Source organism: Schistocerca gregaria, chromosome 1, assembly GCF_023897955.1.
Source record: "Schistocerca gregaria isolate iqSchGreg1 chromosome 1, iqSchGreg1.2, whole genome shotgun sequence".
Taxonomy (NCBI): domain Eukaryota; kingdom Metazoa; phylum Arthropoda; class Insecta; order Orthoptera; family Acrididae; genus Schistocerca; species Schistocerca gregaria.
The window spans coordinates 987,865,355-987,878,289 of NC_064920.1; the positions used below are offsets into that span (position 1 = coordinate 987,865,355).

The window sequence follows — 12,935 nt, forward strand, 5'->3', positions numbered from 1 at the left end:
TAGAACATACAAAATGTCGGGGTTAGTATAATTATTCAGGAATACACATATTTTGAAACATAAGTCCTAATACATTTAAAAAATAAAAACCCTGTTTGAATTATCACAATACTATATTTGGTCTAGCTGGATCTTATTATGTTTACAAAAAAGCTGTTGTCATATTCAGATGAAATATAATAAATATGGAGTTTCATTGTTGTGCAGCTTTTGTAGATCCATGGAAACAACATTATTAGTAGCTTATTCCAAATTGAATGTTCACTTTCTGGTGTTAAAGAGCAAAATCAACAACATAAGGTAACAAAATTTATGTTTATTTTTTAATTATGAAAGTATGGTACTGAAATTTTTACTATTATTTATAAATATAAAATTATTACTCCATGTACTATGCAAACATGAGAGGTCACCACATGTCACATGGTGCTGTTCCTGCTGCTGATTAAGAAGGAAGACAAGGAGAATGTGTTGGAGGAGAGGGAGGAAAGAAATGCTAAAATATGTGTGTATAAATTTCAATCAGTAGGGTATACTGTAGATAAGTAAATCTGACTTCTTTATCATTTATTTCATTATGTAGTTCCACTTGACAGTTTGCTGTCTAAAGAAACTTTCCATATATCTCCCTTTCCCTAATTCATTTTTTAGCATATTAGCATGTACCAACAACAGGAGTTGTAATTAAAACAAAAATGAATAGAGATGACCACCCACATTCAAATATTGATGGATCCCTCATAGAGAGCAGCATATCAGAAAATCACACTAGCTCTCTCACACACACACACACACTTACGCCCAAAACTGAATACCTCCACAGTCACTGAAACATGAAACACACTCTGAATCAGTCTCATTATGGTGCCCATTTCTGTGTGTGTGTGGAGGGGGGGGGGGGGGTGGATGAAGGGGCTAGGGTTTAGAGGGGCAATAAGGGTTATTAGACTAAAAAAAGCAAGAAGGCTATGAAGTTTGTGTTTTTCTGTGGTGTTACATGAATACATACACTACGCATCAATACACTACTGGTGTGTGTTTGCCTTTCCTCATTTACAGTGACACAGGTCTCACATGAAGTGTACTGCCTGTTGGACCAGAGGAAGCAAACCGCAGGTTTATTTTTAGATCTGACAAAGGCATTTCACACAATAAACCAAAGCTTCCTTCAAAAACAAACTGAAGTCAATTTATATATGGAGTCAATCCATGCATCTTTTAGCAACATACCTGTTGAATTATAAGCAATGTGCTAAACTTACATATAAATTAGACAAAGAATTGTAAATTTTCAATCCACCACTGAAACAATAACTATTGTACAATGTGTACCTCAGGGCTCAATCCTTGTTGCCTTTCTCTTCCTCATATACATTTACGATACTGCACAACCTGTCAACTACCATATCATAAGCGATGCAGTTGACACCTCCACCTTATTCTGTGGTGGAGAATATAAGGTATTAGAATCATTTGCTACCAGTGACATAAAAGAATTAACAAAATATTTAAATGGTTAGGGCCTCTAGGCAAATGTTGCTAAATCTCAATTATTGGCATATAAAACTGTCAGCTCTGAACATGCCAATCTAAGCAACATACGAAACATCTTGGCAGCAGAAACAGGCAACTGTAAATCTGTGGACAAATTGCATTAATTTTCTATGTGGAAAAGTCATTGGTGACTTATGTATCCTTAGCTACCTCACCAAGATAGTTCCTAGCCATACATTAAAAATAGTTTACTATGAAACAGTTTACCACTTTCTTAACTATGAGATTGAGTTATGGAGCTGCACAGCTGATGTTCATTTAAAAACAATAATATTATTACAGAAACAAGCAATAAGACTAATACATAGCATAGGCCATAGATAATTATGTTGTGAAGTATTTGTGCTGCACAAATACATAACAATATATTCTTTACACATATTTTAATTACTTAGAAGTTTATGAGCCAACTGACTGAAGTTATTAAGTGCAATGATATACATGAGTACAAAACCAAAACAAAATATATCTACTTTTGGAAAAGAACAAAATTAAAAATGACAGGTAGGAGCCTACACATTAGTTGTTTGATCTGGTATAACAAACTACCAAACTGGTTAAGAAGATATAGGTGATTGATTTTAACAATAAACTAAAATCTTTTCTAATAGAATTTTTTATAATATTCATTCAATGAATTCAAAGACACTGCTTGTGACATGAACAGGTACCATATCAGGCATAAAGTAATAAATATGTAAAACACATGTAAGAAACAGCTACTGCTGGATATAATGTTTTGTAAATATAATTTTTGTGATATTATTGTCTGACATTTGCAAAAGTCATAACTGGATTGGCTCCATATGAAGATAATGTAAATAAATAAATTTCTGTTTGTTCCAGTCATCTTGGAATTGTGAGTACCATAATAAGGAGGTGGTTATCATTCATCTTGTATTTCAGATCTAATTATGTAGAAAGTCAAAGTAAATGTTCACCACAGAGCCGCCATAAATCTATTCTGTGGGTCAGTTAGCGTGCTGGAAAATTCAGAGCTCATTTATAATTACTATTAAGTAATTAGGTTGTCAGAAGTAACATAGATACTTGAATGTAGATGTTCAGATTATTTGTAGTGAGAATGGGAAATACCAATTTTATGTCTTCCAGAATTTAGTCAAAGAACCTGAGCAACAGAACACAACACGCCCGAGTCTCAAACAAGAGAACAATTTATTCTAACATTAATTATCTATGTTCTGTAAATTCCATCATGAAGGAAATTCTTCAGAGGTGCAGAACAAGTCAAGTTCGGCTTAGTTTATTTCTGTCCATAGTTCATATTTTACAATGATGGTAGATACAATATTGATGCATGTGCTGGCCGCTGTGACTGAGCATTTCTAGGTGCTTCAGTCCGGAACCCTGCTGCTGCTACAGTCACAGGTTCAAATCCTGCCGCGGGTATGGATGTGTGTGATGTCCTTAGGTTAGTTAGGTTTAAGTAGCTCTAAGTCTAGGGGACTTATGACCTCAGATGTTAAGTCTCATAGTGCTTAGAGCCATTTGAACCATTTGATGTATGCGCACAATTTCAGAGATCGTGCATCCTTACTGTACACAGGCCTGCTTATAGAGGACACCTGGGTTGGTCTTCTAGTGCTCTCTGGTGGCCCACAAAGGAACCAGTATTATTTCAGCAATTGCAAACGAGTGCTTGGCCTTTTCTATTACCTGTATTACTGTTGTCCATTCACTGTGTTCAGTGCTACTCACAACCTGCACATCATTGTACCTTATTTTGGCTGTATAGAGTACTATGTTCCACAAATCCTGTTCGTTTCTGCTGTAACAAATATGTTATGGGTTTTATAGATAACAAATAAAATTGTTTACAGTATTACAGAAAGGACATATTGCTACTTTCATATAATGACAATGTTGAGTTGCAGATAAACACAACAAAAAGTCGGTCAAACAAGTAAGGCAAGTTAGGCATTTATCTGTGTCAGACAACATTCACACACACATACTCATGCAAAAGCAACTCACATACAATGAGCAGTTTCTGCTTGCTGAGGCCAGACTCAGTATAGTTGTCATGGATAACAAATTCTTATACTATTAATAATGACAATAAATTATAAATAGCCATCAGATAATGTAGATACAGAAAAAACATGGAGAAAACAAAATGTTTCAGTAGTTCATCATAATGATAAACGTAAATAATCTGCATTAATTTGCACAGAAATCAGGCAGCAACAGCCGACCAAGACAGAACCACCAACAGGGACATAACCGATTTTGTGCCTTTAACTATCTCCTAACCAAGAATGTATTATGAAATTCCACCTGTGTGCTTTGATAATTTAATGTCTTGTTTTCTGCACGTTAATTTAATATCTAATTGACACAGTTCTCGCGTTTTCGTTTGCATTGGAAAGTAAACCTATTTTGTGACATATTACAAGTTCCAAATCACTTGAGTGCTTCAGTAATTCGGTTTTTGAAACTCCATGTATTAATCTAATTTATTAGACACAGTTCTTGGGCCTTTGTCAGGGTATACAGGAGAGTTCCCCAGCACATGTCAATATTTCTGAGATGTGAAGTTTTCCTAGGTCTTTAGTATGGATAGACACTGTGATTGTTGTGCGCAGATGCAATTAGAGGTGGTGACACTTCGCTCTCAGCTCCAGGCTGTGATGGCTTCAGTTACACAGCTTAAAGCTGCAGTGGATGGGCATCACTGTTGTGAGCCAGTCGTGGGGATCCAACGGACATCCAGTATGTGCGAGTCCTCTGATTGGTACTCACCAGTGGCCAACCCAGTTACTGCTCACACTGAGGTTGACCCCTTGCCTGTCATCGAGTGGGAGATCGCCTCAGGGTGCGGCAGGGGGTGAAAGACTTCCAAGGTGCCGCACATAAGACCTCCCTGGTTAGTCTGACAAACAGGTTCCAGGCACGGTCTGTGACTGACCCTGTCACTCAGCTAGATGTAGTCACCTGTCCTGTTTCAGAGGAAATCTCTCAGCCTGCAAGATCTGGGCGATCACAGAAGGTGGGATTACTGATAGTTGGGAGCTCCAATGTTAGGCATATTATGGGGCCCCTTAGGGACATAGCTGCCATGAAGAGGGAGGAAGAAAATGTTCACTCTGTGTGCATACCAGGTGGAGTCATTCCAGACTGGAACAGGTAATTCTGGATGCCATAAAGAACACAGTGTGCAGCCAACTGCAGATGGTGGCTCATGTTGGCACCAATGATATGTCACTTCGGATCGGAAGAGATTCTCTCTGGTTTCAAGTGGATAACATAAGTGGTAAAGGCTGCCAGTCTTGCTTGCGATATGAGCTCACCACATGCAACATAGTCGACAGGATTGATTAAGAACCTTTGGTACAGAGTTGAGTGGAGAGTCTGAAACAGAGGTTCTGACAGTTCTGTGGCCATGTGGGCTGCAGATTCCTCGACTTGCACCATAGAGTAGTGGGGTTTCGAACTTCACTGAATAGGTCAGGAGTCCACTACACGTTGGAGGTGGCTACATGGGTAGCAGGGGCTGTGTGGCATGGACTGGGTGTTTTTAGTTAGAGGATTTTGGGGAAACACAGAAAGGGCGTCAGTCTCATAGAGTGAAGGTCGAACATAGGAGAATGTAGATACCGGAACTATTGGTTTAACAGTTGCAATTGGTTGTAGCTGTGTTGAGAAAATACCAGAGCTCCAAGCACTGATAGAAAGCACTGATGCTGAAATAGTTGTAGGCACTGAAAGCTGGCTAAAGCTGAAGAAAAGTTCAACTGAAATTTTTGCTAAAAATCAGAACAGTGTTCCTAGAGGCTAGGCTATTGACAGTTGGCAGTGACGTGTTTGTTGCTGTCAGAAGTAGTTTATCTTGTCGGGAAATTGGAGTAGATAGTTCCTGTGAGTTAGAAGGGCAGAAGTCATTCCTGGCAACGAGAATAAAATAATAATTGGATCCTTTTACCGATCTCCCAACTCAGATGATACATTTTCTGAAAGGTCCAAAGAAAACTTTAGTTTAATTTCAAACATGAACTGATTTTAATCTACCCTTGATATGTTGGCAGAAATAAATGTTTCAATGTGGAGGTACACATAAAACATCATCCAAAATTGTGCTAAATGCATTCTCTGAAAATTATTTCGAGCAGTTTTCACGGTTATGAAGGCACACTTTACATCTTAGCAACAAATAATCCTGAGCTAATAAAAAGTATCAAAATGGATACAGGGATTAGTGAACACAAGGTTGTCACAGTGAAACTGAATACTGTAACCCACACATCCTCCAAAAATAATCGAAAAATATACATATTCAAAAAAGCAGATAAAAATTCACTTGACGCCTTTCTGACAGAGAATCTCCACTCCTCCCACATTAACAATGTAAGTGCTGACTAGATGTGACTTGAATGCAAAGAAATAGTATCGGCAGCAATTGAAGAGATTTATACCAAATAAATTAACAAACAATGGAGCTGATCCTCCTTTGTACACAAAACGGGTCAGAGCACTGTTGCAGAAACAACGAAAAAAATCATGCAAAATTTAAACAGACGCAAAATCTGTGAGCTTGGCGATCTTTTACAGAAGCTTGAAATGTAGCACAGACTTCAATGCGAGATGCTATTAACAGTTTCCGCAATCAAACTTTGTTTCGAAACCTGGCAGAAAATCCATAGAGTCTCTGGTCTTATGCAAAGTATGCTAGCAGCAAGACACAATCAGTGCCTTACCTGTGTGACAGCAATTGAAATACTATCGATGGTCTTGCTGACAAAGCAGAGTTACTAAACACTGCCTACGAAATTCCTTCAGCAACGAAGACGAAGTAGATACTCCAGAATTCGAATCAAGAACAGCTGCCAACTATAGTAACGTAAAAGAAGATATTCTTGAAGTGGTGAAGCAACATAAATCAGCTAACAAAAGCAAGTCTTCTGGTCCAGAGTATGCTTAACAATCATAGTCAACCCTTCGCTCAATGGAAGATTCATATCTAAAGACTGGAAAGTTGCACATGTCATATCAATATTCAAGAAGAGTAGTAGGAGTAATCCACTAACTTACAGGGCCACATCATTAACGTCGATATGCAGCAGGATTTTGGAAAATATACTGTGTTCGATCATTATGAAATACCTCAAAGAGAAAGGTCTATTGACATGCAGTCAATGCAAATTTAGAAAACATCGTTCTTGTGAAACACAACTAGCTCTTTACTCACATGAAGTTTTGCGTGCTATTGACAACGGATTTCAAATTTATTCCATATTTCTAGATTTCCAGAAGGCTCTTAATTAAAAAGAAATAAATGCAATAATTTCAGTAGCTCTGTGACTGGTTACAAAGTCTTGTAACCAGTTGGCCCTGACTAGTATTAGCACACAATCTGACTGCATAAAATAAAAATAAAGAATGACAAGGAATTTCCATTAACACAACTGATTAATTAAGTCCCGTGCAACTATAAAAACTATGAAACAACAAAGCACTGTTCTGTGTGTGGTAGTGTGACTCAACGTACATGTATCTGGCTCGGTTCTTCCTCAATACGACAAGATATTTTAAACACCATTTACAATGAACTAATTGAAAAACCAGAAATACTATAATTGCACACAGAAACCAGAATTACAAGTCTAATACATGAACACAAGCCAGATGCTTTGTTGACTGAACCTGTGACCAAGAGGCATTGTCATTAAAGAAATCTGTAATACTTTTTTTTTACCTCAACATATATTGACGAAAAATACACTGTGATAATTGCAACATCTTCCATCTATACATTACACCAACTTAACAGCAACTACTCTCTCGCCCAACAGAACAACAACTGCACTCGACATCCTCTGAACTACTACTGCCCTCGACATCCTCTGAACTACTACTGCCCCAGTGGAGGTGGCGGAATAATAATCTTTGGTGCAATCTCTGGTGCTGTGACTCAGTTTAGCCAGCTTTCATATGCCCCTCCTCCATGGGCTAGAATTTGGTGGTATTTTTGGCAGCATTGGTGGTGAAAATACCACCAAATTCGTCCACAAAACACAGACAAAAATAAAAGATGATATTAATAAGTAAATATTACATAACTAAATAAATTTTGGCTTTGAACTAACCCTGCAATAACCTAATATATAAAAATACAGTAAGGAATACAAATGCTTGCGTAGATGTGATTTTACATAATAATTTATGCAAGTTTCATTTCTCAGAGTAGTTAAACAGTTCAATCAATGGCAACAGCAATGATGAATAGGTGCAGATAAGAGTCTCATAACATTTCATAAACAGTATAGACACAATAAATCAGTTTACACAAATATTCACATAAAATCTTTCCAATAGTTCAATAAACAAGTAGCACTCCTCAGAGTAGTTGACAGTTCCAACAGTGGCACCCAGCAATGATCAACAGGTGCAAATAGCAGTTCCATCACATTTCATCAGCAGTATTTGAACAGCTCCAACAGTGGCACCCCGCGATCACTTGCAGGAGCAGACAGCAACAAGTGACATCTAATCAGTGGTTGAGCATTTCCAACAGTGGCACCCAGCAATGTTGAACAGGTCCAGACAGCAACAAGTGACATCATTTCAGTAGCAGCAGTTCCAATAGTGGCACCCAGTAATGTTGAACAGGTCCAGACAGCAACAAGTGGCACTATTTCAGTGGCAGCAGTTCCAACACCCATCTATGGCGAGCAGGAGCAGACAACAACAAGTGACATTATTTCAGAAGCAGCAGTTCCAACAGTGGCACCCATCAATGGCGAGCAGGTGCAGACAGCAACAAGTGACATGATTTCAGTAGCAGCAGTTCCAACAGTGGCACTCAGCAATGTTGAACAAATGCAGGTAGCAGTCCATAATATTCACCAGCAATAATGAAACAGTTCATCAGAGTCCATCAGCAGAAATTAAACATTTCCAAGTGGCACCCACCAATGTCGAACAAGTACAGGTAACAGTCCATAATATTCATCAGCAATAATTAAACAGTTCATCAGAGTTCATCAGCACAAATTAAACATTTCCAAGTGACACCCATCAATGATAATAGATGTAAGCACGAACAACAGTTTGAATGCACGGCTTTTGAACCCTACCATATAAGTGGCTTGTAGTGAAATTGTGCACTGGAATACCGTCTCAAATATGTGATTGGATTCATGATTTCCTGAGGGAGATGTCACAGTTCATAGTAATTGACGGAAAGTCATCAATAAAACAGATGTGATTTCTAGCGTTCCCAAGATAGTGTTATGGGCGCTTTGCTGTTCCTTTGTTATATATACAGGATTTAGGAGCCAATCTTAGCAGCTGTATTAGGTTGTTTGCAGATGATGCTCATGTTTATCAACAATTAAAGTCATCAGAAGAACAAAACAAATTGCAAAAAGGTTTAGAAAAATATCTGTATGGTGCAAAAATTGGCAATTAACCCTAAATAACTAAAAGTGAGAGGTCATCCACATGAGTGCTAAAAGAAATCCATTAAACTTCGGTTACATGATAAAACAATCAAATCTAAAGGCTGTAAATTCAACTAAATACCTAGGAATTACAGTTACAAACAATTTAAATTGGAAGGAACACACAGAAAATGTTGTGGGGAAGGCTAATCAATAATTGCATTTTATTGGCAGGACACTTTACAAATGTAACGGATCTACGAAAGAGACTGCCTACATTACACTTGCTTGTCCTCTTTTTGGAATACTGATGCACCGTGTGGGATCCTTATCACATAGGATTGACTGAGTACATCAAGAAAGTTCAAAGAAGGGCATCATGTTTTGCATCATCACGAAATAGAGAGAATGTCATAGAAATCATGCAGGGTTTCGGGTTGACATCATTAAAACAAAACGTTTTCCACTGCAGAAGAATCTTCTCATGAAGTTTCAATCACCAGTTTTCTCCACTCAATGTGAAAATATTTTGTTGAGGTCAATTTACATAGGGAGAAATGCTCATCATAATAAAAACGGAAATCAGAGCTCGCCGGAAAGATATAGGTGTTCTTTTTTTGTGCTGTATGAGATTGGAATAATAGAGAATTTTTGTGAAGGTGGTTCAATGAACCCTCTGCCAGGCCCTTTAATGTGATTTGCAGAGTATCGATGTAGATGTGGGAGAATCTTGCACACAGAAGGAAAGTAAACAAAGTTATATATGCTTGTCATGCCACAGAAAAGTATTAAGCCATTTATACTAAGAAAAAAAAAATAACTTGTAAATACTGCACATTTCATATAATATTTTCTGAATTGTATTTGTACTAATGCATAGGTTCAAAAACATAGTTTTCGACTTATGCCATGTATTCTCTTCTTTTGTATTTTCAACACTATGTTTGGTCTTTCCCTTTCCCTCTTCAGGAAGTTGGTTTTCACATGAAGCAAAAGTATTTTACCCCGTTCCTATTTTTAAATTTACCATTATTCTATGAATTGGCCTAGAAGTATTGCTTTACCTTACACCAAACATCCAGAGATGAGATGTTCCTTCAAACTATTGAATGTGCTCAGTTCCTTTAGGCAAAGTGGCACTCTATAATAGGCTTCCTGCAGTTATAGGGTCCCTATCTGTCATTTTCAATTTTTTGTTGTTGCTGTTATGATACTTTTTCTCTGGTTCTTACATTGTGGTCTTGAAAATTGTTGTTTAGAGCTTATAACAAGCATCTGTTGTATTTTCAAATTTACCAAGATAAGCAAATTTGTCCTTGACATAACTAATTAGCAGTATTTTAAGAATAACTATCAGTATAGTCAATATAAGTCTATGATTTACTTGAAATTGTCTGTGGGTAGCAACTCATTGTTCATAGGTTGGTGCAGATGTAACTTTTGTAGCTGAGAATGTTTTCCATGTGAGACTAGTGTTTTAACTGCAAAATCACGTGTGCAAAATATTCAGTCTGATTTTAAATATATTTGTGGCAGTTTGGGTCTTTATCATTATAAATAACAACCCGCTGACCCACTGTTAAAACAATGAGCACATTTATTATCACACTTCAGATATACATCATTACACATCGAAAGTATCACATAGACAGAACATAATGGCCACCTTGGCCCCAAAGAGTTTATGTGTGCCAGAAATGTAATGGCACGTCAGTGTTGCCACAGTGCTCATATCATCTGTCGTATGTTCTCGGTTAGCACGGGGTATTCGATGGTATCTTGGAGCGGTGAAGGCTCAACAAACTTGGCTGGTAGGGTCAACAGCTTGCCATAGAGCAGTTCAGCCACCGAGCACTGCAGGTCATCTTTATATACAGAACAGAGGCCTAGCACTACCCACGGGAGGGCGTGTAACCACCCTTCCTCGTGGCACATTAGCGCTGTCTTTAATGCGCGGTGCCATCGTTCCACTAAGCCGTTTGATTGGGGGTGGTAGTCTGTCATGCAAATGAGGCTGACGCTGAAGAGCTCACACATTTTTGTGAAGAGGACAGCCTCGAATTGACGGCCTTGGTCTGTAGTTATGGTTTCAGGGCAGCCAAAACATGCGACCCATGTGAAGAGGACAGTGTTGGCGACTCTTTCAGCTGAAATATCAGCTAGAGGGGTTGCCTTGACCCATCTAGTTGTTCTGTTGATAAAAGTAAGTAAGTATCGGTAATCATCCACCTGGAGAAGGGGGCCGACAAAGTCAATGTGGATGTAGTGGAGTCTGCCAGAAGGAGAGTAGAAGACGCCTGAGAGGGGCATGCAGTGGCATCTGACTTTCTGACTGATGGCATGAAATACATGTGCGACATCAGTCGTGACAGTCTTTGTGATGCAAAGGCAATACGAAATGCTCAGCGATGATGCACGTCTTGCATGCCAGGTGCAGAGAGTGATTATTGTCAGATAAAAGGCTCACCAAGGAGTCATCATTTGTTTGCGCTCGAGCAGAGCGTGGAAGTCAATTGAGGAATATATGCACGAGATACGGGAGAAATAATCAGTGGCTATGTTGTCGGATCCTCGAACATGTTGTACATTAGTTGTGTATTGTGAAATGAGGCCAAAATAACGGAACCTCCTAGGAGGTGGGTCGGCTGGAGGGTTTGTGAGTGCTTGGGTGAGAGGTTTGTGGTCTGTAAAAATCATGAGGGGGCATCCCTCGATGTCTTCGTGGAAATATCTAACAGCTTTGTAGACAGCTAAGAGCTCTCTATTGAAAGCGGACCATTTACAATGAGACGGAGAAAGTTTTTGGAAAAGAATTTAAGAGGTTGCACCAACTCTCCTCTTTGTTGTTGAAGTACTGCAGCAATAGATATTTCGCTAGTGTCCATGGTGAGCAAAAGTGTTACATGCAGGTATGGATGGGCAGCATGATGGCTTCCGCGAGTGCGGTTTTGAGTTTGTTGAAAAATTCGAACCCTGGCCCTGCCCCGCCCAGTTCCCTCTCCAGACGAAGACAGCGCAACACCTGTTCATGTTGGGGTCACCAGTGTGGGAGTTTGGGTCCTTATCATTATAAATAACAACCCGTTGATCCACATGTTAAGACAATGAGCACATTTATTGTCACACTTCAGATATACGTCATAACACATCCAAAACAAAGATTCCAAGACTTACCAAGCGGCAAAGCACAATAAATAAAACACACAAACACACACACAGAATTTCTAGCTTTCGCAACCGGCGATTGCTTCTTCAGGAAAGAGGAAAGGAGAGGGAAAGACGAAAGGATAAGGGTTTTAAGGGAGAGGGTAAGGAGTCATTCCAATCCCAGGAGCAGAAAGACTTCCCTTAGGGGGAAAAAAGGACAGGTGTACACTCGCACACACACACATATCCATCCGCACATACACAGACACAAGCAGACTTTTGGAGTAATCATCCCCTGTTCAAGTGGTGTCCATCTGAAACACTCTTGAAGGAATCTGTTTTTGGAAATCACATATTTTCAAAATGAAATCTCAAGAAATATTCTCATTTGTATGTATCATTAATAAAAACCACTATCTTTTCAAAACCGGTATTGCATATCATGCTAAAAATATGAGATCAAAACAGGACTTGCATAGTAACCAGACAACATTCACCCTTGTCCAGAAGTAAGTAAATTACTGAGACATTCTTCAGTAAATTCCTATTTTTCAGAAATGCTTTTCTTTCTCTTGTCATTACATATTTTATCTCCTCTCTGTGTTGGCAGTTATCAGTAATTTTGCTACCCATATTACAAAATTCACCTACTATCTATAGTGTCTTATTTCCTATCTAATTCCATCAGCATCATCTGATTATCTTTGTTTTCTTTTGTTGATGTTCACATTATAATCCCTTTTCAAAATAATATCCATTTCATTCAGTTGCGCTATCAGATCCTTTATCATTTTCGACAGAATTACAGTAGCCTCTAGACCATTGCTTTCTTTC

At 38.5% G+C, this 12,935-nt stretch overlaps 1 protein-coding gene across 1 annotated transcript in view; it reads left to right on the forward strand.

The window, feature by feature from the left end:
* The first annotated feature begins 214 nt into the window (after positions 1 to 214).
* LOC126277935 (UPF0602 protein C4orf47 homolog) overlaps positions 215 to 12,935 on the forward strand; it is a 138,861-nt gene continuing 126,140 nt past the window's right edge. The window contains exon 1 of the mRNA XM_049977520.1: positions 215 to 300. The gene's annotated coding sequence lies outside the window, so the exon portion shown is untranslated. The remainder of the gene's footprint in view (positions 301 to 12,935) is intronic.